General features: G+C 51.3%; 1 protein-coding gene across 1 annotated transcript in view; it reads left to right on the top strand.

Moving 5' to 3' along the window:
• The window catches only part of LOC106594732 (protein sidekick-1), a 414,915-nt gene that overhangs the window by 64,946 nt on the left and 332,907 nt on the right, over positions 1 to 17,062 (top strand). The gene's annotated exons all lie outside the window — the stretch shown is intronic.

Genomic DNA, 17,062 nt, shown 5'->3' with positions numbered 1-17,062 from the left:
TACATTCCTCCCTCCGCCCCACCTCTCTTCACCCCTCCATCTCTCTCTGTACGTTCCTCCCTCCGCCCCACCTCTCTTCACCCCCTCCATCTCTCTCTGTACGTTCCTCCCTCCGCCCCACCTCTCTTCACCCCCTCCATCTCTCTCTGTACATTCCTCCCTCCGCCCCACCTCTCTTCACCCCCTCCATCTCTCTCTGTACGTTCCTCCCTCCGCCCCACCTCTCTTCACCCCTCCATCTCTCTCTGTACGTTCCTCCCTCCGCCCCACCTCTCTTCACCCCCTCCATCTCTCTCTGTACGTTCCTCCCTCCGCCCCACCTCTCTTCACCCCCTCCATCTCTCTCTGTACGTTCCTCCCTCCGCCCCACCTCTCTTCACCCCCTCCATCTCTCTCTGTACGTTCCTCCCTCCACCCCACCTCTCTTCACCCCCTCCATCTCTCTCTGTACGTTCCTCCCTCCACCCCACCTCTCTTCACCCCCTCCATCTCTCTCTGTACGTTCCTCCCTCCACCCCACCTCTCTTCACCCCCTCCATCTCTCTCTGTACGTTCCTCCCTCCGCCCCACCTCTCTTCACCCCCTCCATCTCTCTCTGTACGTTCCTCCCTCCGCCCCACCTCTCTTCACCCCCTCCATCTCTCTCTGTACGTTCCTCCCTCCGCCCCACCTCTCTTCACCCCTCCATCTCTCTCTGTACGTTCCTCCCTCCGCCCCACCTCTCTTCACCCCCTCCATCTCTCTCTGTACGTTCCTCCCTCCGCCCCACCTCTCTTCACCCCCTCCATCTCTCTCTGTACGTTCCTCCCTCCGCCCCACCTCTCTTCACCCCCTCCATCTCTCTCTGTACGTTCCTCCCTCCGCCCCACCTCTCTTCACCCCCTCCATCTCTCTCTGTACGTTCCTCCCTCCGCCCCACCTCTCTTCACCCCCTCCATCTGTCTCTGTACGTTCCTCCCTCCGCCCCACCTCTCTTCACCCCCTCCATCTCTCTCTGTACGTTCCTCCCTCCGCCCCACCTCTCTTCACCCCTCCATCTCTCTCTGTACGTTCCTCCCTCCGCCCCACCTCTCTTCACCCCCTCCATCTCTCTCTGTACGTTCCTCCCTCCGCCCCACCTCTCTTCACCCCCTCCATCTCTCTCTGTACGTTCCTCCCTCCGCCCCACCTCTCTTCACCCCCTCCATCTCTCTCTGTACGTTCCTCCCTCCGCCCCACCTCTCTTCACCCCCTCCATCTCTCTCTGTACGTTCCTCCCTCCACCCCACCTCTCTTCACCCCCTCCATCTCTCTCTGTACGTTCCTCCCTCCACCCCACCTCTCTTCACCCCCTCCATCTCTCTCTGTACGTTCCTCCCTCCACCCCACCTCTCTTCACCCCCTCCATCTCTCTCTGTACGTTCCTCCCTCCGCCCCACCTCTCTTCACCCCCTCCATCTCTCTCTGTACGTTCCTCCCTCCGCCCCACCTCTCTTCACCCCCTCCATCTCTCTCTGTACGTTCCTCCCTCCGCCCCACCTCTCTTCACCCCCTCCATCTCTCTCTGTACGTTCCTCCCTCCGCCCCACCTCTCTTCACCCCCTCCATCTCTCTCTGTACGTTCCTCCCTCCGCCCCACCTCTCTTCACCCCCTCCATCTCTCTCTGTACGTTCCTCCCTCCGCCCCACCTCTCTTCACCCCCTCCATCTCTCTCTGTACGTTCCTCCCTCCGCCCCACCTCTCTTCACCCCCTCCATCTCTCTCTGTACGTTCCTCCCTCCGCCCCACCTCTCTTCACCCCCTCCATCTGTCTCTGTACGTTCCTCCCTCCGCCCCACCTCTCTTCACCCCCTCCATCTCTCTCTGTACGTTCCTCCCTCCGCCCCACCTCTCTTCACCCCTCCATCTCTCTCTGTACGTTCCTCCCTCCGCCCCACCTCTCTTCACCCCCTCCATCTCTCTCTGTACGTTCCTCCCTCCGCCCCACCTCTCTTCACCCCCTCCATCTCTCTCTGTACGTTCCTCCCTCCGCCCCACCTCTCTTCACCCCCTCCATCTCTCTCTGTACGTTCCTCCCTCCGCCCCACCTCTCTTCACCCCCTCCATCTCTCTCTGTACGTTCCTCCCTCCACCCCACCTCTCTTCACCCCCTCCATCTCTCTCTGTACGTTCCTCCCTCCACCCCACCTCTCTTCACCCCCTCCATCTCTCTCTGTACGTTCCTCCCTCCGCCCCACCTCTCTTCACCCCCTCCATCTCTCTCTGTACGTTCCTCCCTCCGCCCCACCTCTCTTCACCCCCTCCATCTCTCTCTGTACGTTCCTCCCTCCGCCCCACCTCTCTTCACCCCCTCCATCTCTCTCTGTACGTTCCTCCCTCCGCCCCACCTCTCTTCACCCCCTCCATCTCTCTCTGTACGTTCCTCCCTCCGCCCCACCTCTCTTCACCCCCTCCATCTCTCTCTGTACGTTCCTCCCTCCGCCCCACCTCTCTTCACCCCCTCCATCTCTCTCTGTACATTCCTCCCTCCGCCCCACCTCTCTTCACCCCTCCATCTCTCTCTGTACGTTCCTCCCTCCGCCCCACCTCTCTTCACCCCCTCCATCTCTCTCTGTACGTTCCTCCCTCCGCCCCACCTCTCTTCACCCCCTCCATCTCTCTCTGTACGTTCCTCCCTCCGCCCCACCTCTCTTCACCCCCTCCATCTCTCTCTGTACGTTCCTCCCTCCGCCCCACCTCTCTTCACCCCCTCCATCTCTCTCTGTACGTTCCTCCCTCCGCCCCACCTCTCTTCACCCCCTCCATCTCTCTCTGTACGTTCCTCCCTCCGCCCCACCTCTCTTCACCCCCTCCATCTCTCTCTGTACATTCCTCCCTCCGCCCCACCTTTCTTCACCCCTCCATCTCTCTCTGTACGTTCCTCCCTCCGCCCCACCTCTCTTCACCCCCTCCATCTCTCTCTGTACGTTCCTCCCTCCGCCCCACCTCTCTTCACCCCCTCCATCTCTCTCTGTACATTCCTCCCTCCGCCCCACCTCTCTTCACCCCTCCATCTCTCTCTGTACGTTCCTCCCTCCGCCCCACCTCTCTTCACCCCCTCCATCTCTCTCTGTACGTTCCTCCCTCCGCCCCACCTCTCTTCACCCCCTCCATCTCTCTCTGTACATTCCTCCCTCCGCCCCACCTCTCTTCACCCCCTCCATCTCTCTCTGTACGTTCCTCCCTCCGCCCCACCTCTCTTCACCCCTCCATCTCTCTCTGTACGTTCCTCCCTCCGCCCCACCTCTCTTCACCCCCTCCATCTCTCTCTGTACGTTCCTCCCTCCGCCCCACCTCTCTTCACCCCCTCCATCTCTCTCTGTACGTTCCTCCCTCCGCCCCACCTCTCTTCACCCCCTCCATCTCTCTCTGTACGTTCCTCCCTCCACCCCACCTCTCTTCACCCCCTCCATCTCTCTCTGTACGTTCCTCCCTCCACCCCACCTCTCTTCACCCCCTCCATCTCTCTCTGTACGTTCCTCCCTCCACCCCACCTCTCTTCACCCCCTCCATCTCTCTCTGTACGTTCCTCCCTCCGCCCCACCTCTCTTCACCCCCTCCATCTCTCTCTGTACGTTCCTCCCTCCGCCCCACCTCTCTTCACCCCCTCCATCTCTCTCTGTACGTTCCTCCCTCCGCCCCACCTCTCTTCACCCCTCCATCTCTCTCTGTACGTTCCTCCCTCCGCCCCACCTCTCTTCACCCCCTCCATCTCTCTCTGTACGTTCCTCCCTCCGCCCCACCTCTCTTCACCCCCTCCATCTCTCTCTGTACGTTCCTCCCTCCGCCCCACCTCTCTTCACCCCCTCCATCTCTCTCTGTACGTTCCTCCCTCCGCCCCACCTCTCTTCACCCCCTCCATCTCTCTCTGTACGTTCCTCCCTCCGCCCCACCTCTCTTCACCCCCTCCATCTGTCTCTGTACGTTCCTCCCTCCGCCCCACCTCTCTTCACCCCCTCCATCTCTCTCTGTACGTTCCTCCCTCCGCCCCACCTCTCTTCACCCCTCCATCTCTCTCTGTACGTTCCTCCCTCCGCCCCACCTCTCTTCACCCCCTCCATCTCTCTCTGTACGTTCCTCCCTCCGCCCCACCTCTCTTCACCCCCTCCATCTCTCTCTGTACGTTCCTCCCTCCGCCCCACCTCTCTTCACCCCCTCCATCTCTCTCTGTACGTTCCTCCCTCCGCCCCACCTCTCTTCACCCCCTCCATCTCTCTCTGTACGTTCCTCCCTCCACCCCACCTCTCTTCACCCCCTCCATCTCTCTCTGTACGTTCCTCCCTCCACCCCACCTCTCTTCACCCCCTCCATCTCTCTCTGTACGTTCCTCCCTCCACCCCACCTCTCTTCACCCCCTCCATCTCTCTCTGTACGTTCCTCCCTCCGCCCCACCTCTCTTCACCCCCTCCATCTCTCTCTGTACGTTCCTCCCTCCGCCCCACCTCTCTTCACCCCCTCCATCTCTCTCTGTACGTTCCTCCCTCCGCCCCACCTCTCTTCACCCCCTCCATCTCTCTCTGTACGTTCCTCCCTCCGCCCCACCTCTCTTCACCCCCTCCATCTCTCTCTGTACGTTCCTCCCTCCACCCCACCTCTCTTCACCCCCTCCATCTCTCTCTGTACGTTCCTCCCTCCACCCCACCTCTCTTCACCCCCTCCATCTCTCTCTGTACGTTCCTCCCTCCACCCCACCTCTCTTCACCCCCTCCATCTCTCTCTGTACGTTCCTCCCTCCGCCCCACCTCTCTTCACCCCCTCCATCTCTCTCTGTACGTTCCTCCCTCCGCCCCACCTCTCTTCACCCCCTCCATCTCTCTCTGTACGTTCCTCCCTCCGCCCCACCTCTCTTCACCCCTCCATCTCTCTCTGTACGTTCCTCCCTCCGCCCCACCTCTCTTCACCCCCTCCATCTCTCTCTGTACGTTCCTCCCTCCGCCCCACCTCTCTTCACCCCCTCCATCTCTCTCTGTACGTTCCTCCCTCCGCCCCACCTCTCTTCACCCCCTCCATCTCTCTCTGTACGTTCCTCCCTCCGCCCCACCTCTCTTCACCCCCTCCATCTCTCTCTGTACGTTCCTCCCTCCGCCCCACCTCTCTTCACCCCCTCCATCTGTCTCTGTACGTTCCTCCCTCCGCCCCACCTCTCTTCACCCCCTCCATCTCTCTCTGTACGTTCCTCCCTCCGCCCCACCTCTCTTCACCCCTCCATCTCTCTCTGTACGTTCCTCCCTCCGCCCCACCTCTCTTCACCCCCTCCATCTCTCTCTGTACGTTCCTCCCTCCGCCCCACCTCTCTTCACCCCCTCCATCTCTCTCTGTACGTTCCTCCCTCCGCCCCACCTCTCTTCACCCCCTCCATCTCTCTCTGTACGTTCCTCCCTCCGCCCCACCTCTCTTCACCCCCTCCATCTCTCTCTGTACGTTCCTCCCTCCACCCCACCTCTCTTCACCCCCTCCATCTCTCTCTGTACGTTCCTCCCTCCACCCCACCTCTCTTCACCCCCTCCATCTCTCTCTGTACGTTCCTCCCTCCACCCCACCTCTCTTCACCCCCTCCATCTCTCTCTGTACGTTCCTCCCTCCGCCCCACCTCTCTTCACCCCCTCCATCTCTCTCTGTACGTTCCTCCCTCCGCCCCACCTCTCTTCACCCCCTCCATCTCTCTCTGTACGTTCCTCCCTCCGCCCCACCTCTCTTCACCCCCTCCATCTCTCTCTGTACGTTCCTCCCTCCGCCCCACCTCTCTTCACCCCCTCCATCTCTCTCTGTACGTTCCTCCCTCCACCCCACCTCTCTTCACCCCCTCCATCTGTCTGTCTGTGTTTAGTGTGTCAGTATTGTCAGTGACTATGTTGCTCTGAGTGTCTCCCCTCTCTCTCTCTCTCTCTCTCTGTCTCTCTCTCTGCCAACACTGAGCTTAAAACACAGAGCACTCTCTAACAACCTGATGGTTAGATCACACAGATGATGACAGGAGAGGGGGAGGAGGGGTGGATGGGGGAAAAGATGGGGGAGGATGGGAGTGAGGAAAGTGCAAAGTAGAAGTGAGGGGGAAAGGGGGAAGAGAGAGGGAGGTTGGGAGAGAAAAGAGTAGGGAGCGGAGGAGGGGTGGCAGAGAAAGAGAGCAGAGATACTACGACAGACAGACAGACAGACAGACAGACAGACAGACAGACAGACAGACAGACAGACAGACAGACAGACAGACAGACAGACAGACAGACAGACAGACAGACAGACAGGATGGGAACGACAGAAGAAGAGTAGGGGAAGAGGGATGGAGGGAGGGAGCATGGCAGAAGCATGGGAAGAGAGAGGAGGGAGGGAGGGAGAGAAGGAGTAAAACCGATGAACAGATGTAGGAATAGTGTTGTCCTTTGAAGAGTAGAGAGAGAGAGTTCTGGGTATGTACTGTGAGAGAGAAGACAGTTGACAAGGAGAGAGAGTATTTTAGCTGTGATGCTTGATGTGTCACTCATAAAGAATCTGTGTCTTGTCTGATCACTGAGTAGATCTGTGTCTTGTCAGATCACTGAGTAGATCTGTGTCTTGTCTGATCACTGAGTAGATCTGTGTCTTGTCAGATCACTGAGTAGATCTGTGTCTTGTCTGATCACGTACAGTCAGTCTCTGTGTATTATGCGACCTGACAGATACAAGATACTCACTTTCCTGTGTGACTCAGCTGTGTGTTTATGTGTGTGTGCAGGGCTCGACATTAACGCTTGTCCTATTGACTGGTGCAAGTAAAGAAATGATGTTGGACAAGCAGATTAGAGATTTAAGTTCTCAGAATGGACCAGCAAAAATCACAATATCAAACAATTAGGTGGCTACTCCGATCTGAACTGGATCTGAACTGGATCTGAACTGGATCTGAACTGGATCTGAACCGGATCAACGTGTCCTTCGAACGCCATGTTTTGCTCACTTGTCCTCCCATTTTCTGCAGAGCACATTGGAGTATAACTGTTGTAGGCCTGCGGTGACAGTTAGGAGCGGTGTTTCAGTCATGCGGTCGCCAGATGCCTTTTTGAGATCAAAGAGAGCCTATCATTTGTTGCTAATACTTGCTAGTGACCTGCGTGACCTGCGTGACCTGCGTGACCTGCGTGACCTGCGTGACGCGGGGCTGGCGTGGTTATACGTGGTCTGAGGTTGAGGAGGTCCTGGGCTGGCGTGGTTACACGTGGTCTGAGGTTGAGGAGGTCCTGGGCTGGCGTGGTTACACGTGGTCTGAGGTTGAGGAGGTCCTGGGCTGGCGTGGTTACACGTGGTCTGAGGTTGAGGAGGTCCTGGGCTGGCGTGGTTACACGTGGTCTGAGGTTGAGGAGGTCCTGGGCTGGCGTGGTTACACGTGGTCTGAGGTTGAGGAGGTCCTGGGCTGGCGTGGTTACACGTGGTCTGAGGTTGAGGAGGTCCTGGGCTGGCGTGGTTACATGTGGTCTGTGGTTGTGAGGCCAGTTGGATGTACTGCCAAATTCTCTAAAACAACGTTGGAGGCAGCTTCTGGTAGAGAATTGAACATTCAATTATCTGGTAACAGCTCTAGTGGATATTCCTGCAGTCAGCATGCCAATTTCACGCTCTCTCAAAACTTGAGACATCTGTGACATTGTGTTATGTGACAAAACTGCACAACTGTGCCTTTTATTGTCCCCAGGACAAGGTGCACCTGTGTAATGATCATGCTGTTTAATCAGCTTCTTGATATGCCACACCTGTCAGGGGGATGAATTATCTTGGTAAAGGAGAAATGTTCACTAACAGTGATGTAAACAAATTTGTGCATAACATATTAGAGAAATAAGCTTTTTTTGTGCATTTGGAACATTTTTGGGATCTTTTATTTCAGCTCATGAAACATGGGACCAACACTTTACATATTGCACTTGTATTGTTGTTCAGTGTAAATATCCTGCTACCAGTCAGCTACCTCGCCCAGCTTAGCTGTTTGATGTATATCAAATGAGGGAATTATTTTATAAAGACATGAAAACTATTTGGTTATAATTGTAATGTTGCAGGGTGACCAACCATCCTCCAGGAGATTCAAGCTGCTGGGGGTGCAGGCTTTTACTCCAGCCCTGCTCTAACACAACCACGTTGTAAAATATCAGCTGCTCAACAGGAACCTTGATAAGCTGACTGGTGTGTTTGAGCAGGGTTGGACCAAAAGCCTGCACACCCAGTATCTCTCCAGATGGAGGGTTGACGGACCACATGTGTTTTATACAGCAGCCAATCAGAGCAGTGTTTTACTCTGGGGGGGGGGGGGGGGGGGGGGGGGGGGGGTTAAGTGCCCCAACGGCAGGAGATGGTGTCTAATACATGGGATCAGACAGCAGCAGGACATGGTGTCTAATACATGGGATCAGACAGCAGCAGGAGATGGTGTATAATACATGGGATCAGACAGCAGCAGGCCATGGTGTCTAATACATGGGATCAGACAGCAGCAGGAGATGGTGTCTAATACATGGGATCAGACAGCAGCAGGACATGGTGTCTAATACATGGGATCAGACAGCAGCAGGAGATGGTGTATAATACATGGGATCAGACAGCAGCAGGAGGTGGTGTCTAATACATGGGATCAGACAGCAGCAGGAGATGGTGTATAATACATGGGATCAGACAGCAGCAGGAGGTGGTGTCTAATACATGGGATCAGACAGCAGCAGTAGGAGATGGTGTATAATACATTGGATCAGACAGCAGCAGTAGGAGATGGTGTATAATACATGGGATCAGACAGCAGTAGGACATGTGTATAATACATGGGATCAAACAGCAGCAGTAGGAGATGGTGTATAATACATGGGATCAGATAGCAGCAGTAGGAGATGGTGTATTATAATACATGGGATCAGACAGCAGTAGGAGGAGGTGTATGATACATGGGATCAGACAGCAGCAGTAGGAGATGGTGTATAATACATGGGATCAGACAGCAGTAGGAGGTGGTGTATAATACATGGGATCAGACAGCAGCAGTAGGAGATTGTGTATAATACATGGGATCAGACAGCAGCAGTAGGAGATGGTGTATAATACATGGGATCAGACAGCAGTAGGAGGAGGTGTATAATACATGGGATCAGACAGCAGCAGTAGTAGATGGTGTATAATACATGGGATCTGACAGCAATAGGAGATGGTGTCTAATACATGGGATCAGACAGCAGCAGGAGATGGTGTCTAATACATGGGATCAGACAGCAGCAGGACGTGGTGTCTAATACATGGGATCAGACAGCAGCAGGAGATGGTGTCTAATACATGGGATCAGACAGCAGCAGGACATGGTGTCTAATACATGGGATCAGACAGCAGCAGGAGATGGTGTATAATACATGGGATCAGACAGCAGCAGGACGTGGTGTCTAATACATGGGATCAGACAGCAGCAGCAGGTGGTGTCTAATACATGGGATCAGACAGCAGCAGGAGGTGGTGTCTAATACATGGGATCAGACAGCAGCAGGAGATGGTGTCTAATACATGGGATCAGACAGCAGCAGGAGATGGTGTCTAATACATGGGATTAGACAGCAGCAGGAAATGGTGTCTAATACATGGGATCAGACAGCAGCAGGAGATGGTGTCTAATACATGGGATTAGACAGCAGCAGGAAATGGTGTCTAATACATGGGATCAGACAGCAGCAGGAGATGGTGTATAATACATGGGATCAGACAGCAGCAGGAGGTGGTTTCTAATACATGGGACCAGACAGCAGCAGTAGGAAGTGGTGTCTAATACATGGGATCAGACAGCAGTAGGAGATGGTGTATAATACATGGGATCAGACAGCAGCAGTAGGAGGTGGTGTATAATACATGGGATCAGACAGCAGCAGTAGGAGATTGTGTATAATACATGGGATCAGACAGCAGCAGTAGGAGATTGTGTATAATACATGGGATCAGACAGCAGTAGGAGGAGTTGTATAATACATGGGATCAGACAGCAGCAGTAGTAGATGGTGTGTAATACATGGGATCAGACAGCAATAGGAGATGGTGTATAATACATGGGATCAGACAGCAGTAGGAGATGGTGTCTAATACAAGGGATTAGACAGCAGCAGTAGTAGGTGATGTCTAGTACATGAGATCAGACAGCAGCAGTAGGAGGTGGTGTCTAATACATGGGATCAGACAGCAGTAGGAGATGGTGTATAATACATGGGATCAGACAGCAGCAGTAGGAGGTGGTGTCTAGTACATGAGATCAGACAGCAGCAGCAGGAGCTGGTGTCTAGTACATGGGACCAGACAGCAGCAGTAGGAGGTGGTGTCTAATACATGGGATCAGACAGCAGCAGGAGATGGTGTATAATACATGGGATCAGACAGCAGCAGGAGGTTGTGTCTAATACATGGGATCAGACAGCAGCAGGAGGTGGTGTCTAATACATGGGATCAGACAGCAGCAGGACATGGTGTCTAATACATGGGATCAGACAGCGGCAGGAGATGGGGTCTAATACATGGGATCAGACAGCAGCAGGAGGTGATGTATAATACATGGGATCAGACAACAGCAGTAGGATATGGTTTCTAAAGCATGGGATCAGACAGCAGAAGTAGATGGTGTCTAATACATGGGATCAGACAGCAGGAGGAAATGGTGTATAATACATGGGATCAGACAGCAGCAGGAGATGTTGTATAATACATTGGATCAGACAGCAGTAGGAGGAGGTGGTGTATAATACATGGGATCAGACAGCAGCAGCAGGAGGTGGTGTCTAATACATGGGATCAGACAGCAGGAGGAGATGGTGTATAATACATGGGATCAGACAGCAGCAGTAAGAGATGGTTTATAATACATGGCATCAGACAGCAGTAGGAGATGGTGTCTAATACATGGGATCAGACAGCAGTAGGAGATGGTGTATAGTACATGGGATCAGACAGCAGCAGTAGGAGATGGTTTCTAATACATGGGATATGACAGCAGTAGGAGATGTGTATAATATATGGGATAAGACAGCAGCAGTAGGAGATGGTGTATAATACATGGGATCAGACAGCAGCAGTAGGAGATGTTATATAATACATGGGATCAGACAGCAGTAGGAGGAGGTGTATAATACATGGGATCAGACAGCAGCAGGAAATGGTGTCTAATACATGGGATCAGACAGCAGCAGGAGATGGTGTATAATACATGGGATCAGACAGCAGCAGGAGGTGGTTTCTAATACATGGGACCAGACAGCAGCAGTAGGAAGTGGTGTCTAATACATGGGATCAGACAGCAGTAGGAGATGGTGTATAATACATGGGATCAGACAGCAGCAGTAGGAGGTGGTGTATAATACATGGGATCAGACAGCAGCAGTAGGAGATTGTGTATAATACATGGGATCAGACAGCAGCAGTAGGAGATTGTGTATAATACATGGGATCAGACAGCAGTAGGAGGAGTTGTATAATACATGGGATCAGACAGCAGCAGTAGTAGATGGTGTGTAATACATGGGATCAGACAGCAATAGGAGATGGTGTATAATACATGGGATCAGACAGCAGTAGGAGATGGTGTCTAATACAAGGGATTAGACAGCAGCAGTAGTAGGTGATGTCTAGTACATGAGATCAGACAGCAGCAGTAGGAGGTGGTGTCTAATACATGGGATCAGACAGCAGTAGGAGATGGTGTATAATACATGGGATCAGACAGCAGCAGTAGGAGGTGGTGTCTAGTACATGAGATCAGACAGCAGCAGCAGGAGCTGGTGTCTAGTACATGGGACCAGACAGCAGCAGTAGGAGGTGGTGTCTAATACATGGGATCAGACAGCAGCAGGAGATGGTGTATAATACATGGGATCAGACAGCAGCAGGAGGTTGTGTCTAATACATGGGATCAGACAGCAGCAGGAGGTGGTGTCTAATACATGGGATCAGACAGCAGCAGGACATGGTGTCTAATACATGGGATCAGACAGCGGCAGGAGATGGGGTCTAATACATGGGATCAGACAGCAGCAGGAGGTGATGTATAATACATGGGATCAGACAACAGCAGTAGGATATGGTTTCTAAAGCATGGGATCAGACAGCAGAAGTAGATGGTGTCTAATACATGGGATCAGACAGCAGGAGGAAATGGTGTATAATACATGGGATCAGACAGCAGCAGGAGATGTTGTATAATACATGGGATCAGACAGCAGTAGGAGGAGGTGGTGTATAATACATGGGATCAGACAGCAGCAGCAGGAGGTGGTGTCTAATACATGGGATCAGACAGCAGGAGGAGATGGTGTATAATACATGGGATCAGACAGCAGCAGTAAGAGATGGTTTATAATACATGGCATCAGACAGCAGTAGGAGATGGTGTCTAATACATGGGATCAGACAGCAGTAGGAGATGGTGTATAGTACATGGGATCAGACAGCAGCAGTAGGAGATGGTTTCTAATACATGGGATATGACAGCAGTAGGAGATGTGTATAATATATGGGATAAGACAGCAGCAGTAGGAGATGGTGTATAATACATGGGATCAGACAGCAGCAGTAGGAGATGTTATATAATACATGGGATCAGACAGCAGTAGGAGGAGGTGTATAATACATGGGATCAGACAGCAGCAGTAAGAGATGGTGTCTAATACATGGGACCAGACAGCAGTAGGAGATGGTGTATAATACATGGGATCAGACAGCAGGAGGAGATGGTGTCTAATACATGGGATCAGACAGCAGCAGGAGATGTTGTATAATACATGGGATCAGACAGCAGCAGGAGATGGCGTCTAATACATGGGATCAGACAGCAGCAGGAGATGGTGTCTAATACATGGGATCAGACAGCAGCAGGAGATGGTGTCTAATACATGGGATCAGACAGTAGTAGGAGATGGTGTATAATACATGGGATCAGACAGCAGTAGGAGATGGTGTATAATACATGGGATCAGACAGCAGCAGTAGTAGGTGGTGTCTAATACATGGGATCAGATAGCAGCAGCAGGAGGTGGTGTCTAGTACATGAGATCAGACAGCAGCAGCAGGAACTGGTGTCTAATACATGGGATCAGACAGCAGCAGGAGATGGTGTATAATACATGGGATCAGACAGCAGCAGGAGGTGGTGTCTAATACATGGGATCAGACAGCAGCAGGAGGTGGTGTCTAATACATGGGACCAGACAGCAGCAGTAGGAAGTGGTGTCTAATACATGGGATCAGACAGCAGTAGGAGATGGTGTCTAATACATGGGATCAAACAGCAGCAAATCAAAATCAAATCAAATGTATTTATATAGCCCTTCGTACATCAGCTGATATTCTCAAAGTGCTGTACAGAAACCCAGCCTAAAACCCCAAACAGCAAGCAAAGCATGTGAAAGAAGCACAGTGGCTAGGAAAAACTCCCTAGGAAAAACTCCCTAGAAAGGCCAAAAACCTAGGAAGAAACCTAGAGAGGAACCAGGCTATGAGGGGTGGCCAGTCCTCTTCTGGCTGTGCCGGGTGGATATTATAACAGAACATGGTCAAAATGTTAAAATGTTCATAAATGACCAGCATGGTCAAATAATAATAATCATAGTAGTTGTCGAGGGTGCAACAAGCACGTCCGGTGAACAGGTCAGGGTTCCATAGCCGCAGGCAGAACAGTTGAAACTGGAGCAGCAGCACGGCCAGGTGGACTGGGGACAGCAAGGAGTCATCATACCAGGTAGTCCTGATGCATGGTCCTAGGGCTCAGGTCCTCCGAGAGAAAGACAGAAAGAGAGAAAGAGAGAATTAGAGAGAGCATATTTAAATACACACAGGACACCGGATAAGACAAGAGAAATACTCCAGATGTAACAGACTGACCCTAGCCCCCCGACACATAAACTACTGCAGCATAAATACTGGAGGCTGAGACAGGAGGGATCAGAAGACACTGTGGCCCCATCCGATGATACCCCCGGACAGGGCCAAACAGGCAGGATATAACCCCACCCACTTTGCCAAAGCACAGCCCCCACACCACTAGAGGGATGTCTCCAACCACCAACTTACCGTCCTAAGACAAGGCCGAGTATAGCCCACAACGATCTCCGCCATGGCACAACCCAAGGGGGTGCGCCAACCCAGACAGGAAGACCACGTCAGTGACTCAACCCACTCAAGTGACGCACCCCTCCCATGGACGGCATGGAAGAACACCAGTAGGCCAGTGACTCAGCCCCTGTAAAAGGGTTAGAGGCAGAGAATCCCAGTGGAAAGAGGGGAACCGGCAAGGCAGAGACAGCAAGGGCGGTTCGTTGCTCCAGCCTTTCCGTTCACCTTCACACTCCTGGGCCAGACTATACTTAATCATAGGACCTACTGAAGAGATAAGTCTTCAGTAAAGACTTAAAGGTTGAGACTGAGTCTGCGTCTCTCACATTGGTAGGCAGACCATTCCATAAAAATGGAGCTCTATAGGAGAAAGCCCTACCTCCAGCCGTTTGCTTAGAAATTCTAGGGACAATTAGGAGGCCTGCGTCTTGTGACCGTAGCGTACGTGTAGGTATGTACGGCAGGACCAAATCGGAAAGATAGGTAGGAGCAAGCCCATGTAATGCTTTGTAGGTTAGCAGTAAAACCTTGAAATCAGCCCTTGCCTTAACAGGAAGCCAGTGTAGCACTGGAGTAATATGATCAAATTTTTTCGTTCTAGTCAGGATTCTAGCAGCCGTATTTAGCACTAACTGAAGTTTATTTAGTGCTTTATCCGGGTAGCCGGAAAGTAGAGCATTGCAGTAGTCCAGCCTAGAAGTAACAAAAGCATGGATTAATTTTTCTGCGTCATTTTTGGACAGAAAATTTCAGATTTTTGCAATGTTACGTAGATGGAAAAAAGCTGTCCTTGAAACAGTCTTGATATGTTCTTCAAAAGAGAGATCAGGGTCCAGAGTAACGCCGAGGTCCTTCACAGTTTTATTTGAGACGACTGTACAACCATCCAGATTAATTGTCAGATTCAACAGAAGATCTCTTTGTTTCTTGGGACCTAGAACAAGCATCTCTGTTTTGTCCGAGTTTAAAAGTAGAAAGTTTGCAGCCATCCACTTCTTTATGTCTGAAACACAGGCTTCTAGCGAGGGCAATTTTGGGGCTTCACCATGTTTCATTGAAATGTACAGCTGTGTGTCGTCCGCATAGCAGTGAAATTTAACATTATGTTTTCGAATGACATCCCCAAGAGGTAAAATATATAGTGAAAACAATAGTGGTCCTAAAACGGAACCTTGAGGAACACCGAAATTTACAATTGATTTGTCAGAGGACAAACCATTCACAGAGACAAACTGATATCTTTCCGACAGATAAGATCTAAACCAGGCCAGAACTTGTCCATGTAGACCAATTTGTGTTTCCAATCTCTCCAAAAGAATGTGGTGATCGATGGTATCAAAAGCGGCACTAAGATCTAGGAGCACGAGGACAGATGCAGAGCCTCGGTCTGACGTCATTAAAAGGTCATTTACCACCTTCACAAGTGCAGTCTCAGTGCTATGATGGGGTCTAAAACCAGACTGAAGCGTTTCGTATACATTGTTTGTCTTCAGGAAGGCAGTGAGTTGCTGTGCAACAGCTTTTTCTAAAATTTTTGAGAGGAATGGAAGATTCGATATAGGCCGATAATTTTTTATAATTTCTGGATCAAGATTCGGCTTTTTCAAGAGAGGCTTTATTACTGCCACTTTTAGTGAGCTTGGTACACATCCGGTGGATTGAGAGCCGTTTATTATGTTCAACATAGGAGGGCCAAGCACAGGAAGCAGCTGTTTCAGTAGTTTAGTTGGAATAGGGTCCAGTATGCAGCTTAAGGGTTTGGAGGCCATGATTATTTTCATCATTGCGTCAAGAGATATAGCACTAAAACACTTTAGTATCTCCCTTGATCCTAGGTCCTGGCAGAGTTGTGCAGACTCAGGACAATGGAGCTTTGGAGGAATACCCAGATTTAAAGAGGAGTCTGTAATTTGCTTTCTAATGATCATGATCTTTTCCTCAAAGAAGTTCATAAATTTATTACTGCTGAAGTGAAAGCCATCCTCCATTTGCGAAGGCTGCTTTTTAGTTAGCTTTGTGACAGTATCAAAAATAAATTTCGGATTGTTCTTATTTTCCTCAATTAAGTTGGAAAAATAGGATGATCGAGCAGCAGTAAGGGCTCTTCGATACTGCACGGTACTGTCTTTCCAAGCTAGTCGGAAGACTTCCAGTTTGGTGTGGCGCCATTTCCGTTCCAATTTTCTGGAAGCTTGCTTCAGAGCTCGTGTATTTTCTGTATACCAGGGAGCTAGTTTCTTATGACAGATGTTTTTAGTTTTTAGGGGTGCAACTGCATCTAGGGTATTGCGCAAGGTTAAATTGAGTTCCTCGGTTAGGTGGTTAACTGATTTTTGTCCTCTGACGTCCTTGGGTAGGCAGAGGCAGTCTGGAAGGGCATCAAGGAATCTTTGGGTTGTCTGAGAATTTATAGCACGACTTTTAATGCTCCTTGGTTGGGGTCTGAGCAGATTATTTGTTGCAATTGCAAACGTAATAAAATGGTGGTAGCAGTAGGAGATGGTGTATAATACATGGGATCAGACAGCAGCAGTAGGAGATGGTGTATAATACATGGATCAGACAGCAGTAGGAGGAGGTGTATAATACATGTGATCAGACAGTAGCAGTAGGAGATGTTGTATAATACATGGTATCAGACAGCAGTAGGAGGTGGTGTATAATACATGGGATCAGACAGCAGCAGTAGGAGATTGTGTATAATACATGGGATCAGACAGCAGCAGTAGGAGATTGTGTATAATACATGGGATCAGACAGCAGTAGGAGGAGGTGTATAATACATGGGATCAGACAGCAGCAGTAGTAGATGGTGTGTAATACATGGGATCAGACAGCAATAGGAGATGGTGTATAATACATGGGATCAGACAGCAGTAGGAGATGGTGTCTAATACAAGGGACTAGACAGCAGCAGTAGTAGGTGGTGTCTAATAGATGGGATCAGACAGCAGCAGCAGG

This window comes from Salmo salar, chromosome 02, assembly GCF_965601325.2.
Source record: "Salmo salar chromosome 02, fSalSal1, whole genome shotgun sequence".
Taxonomy (NCBI): Eukaryota; Metazoa; Chordata; class Actinopteri; order Salmoniformes; family Salmonidae; genus Salmo; species Salmo salar.
The sequence above is the reverse complement of the archived record's forward strand: the minus strand, read 5'-3'. Positions and strand labels throughout refer to the sequence as shown.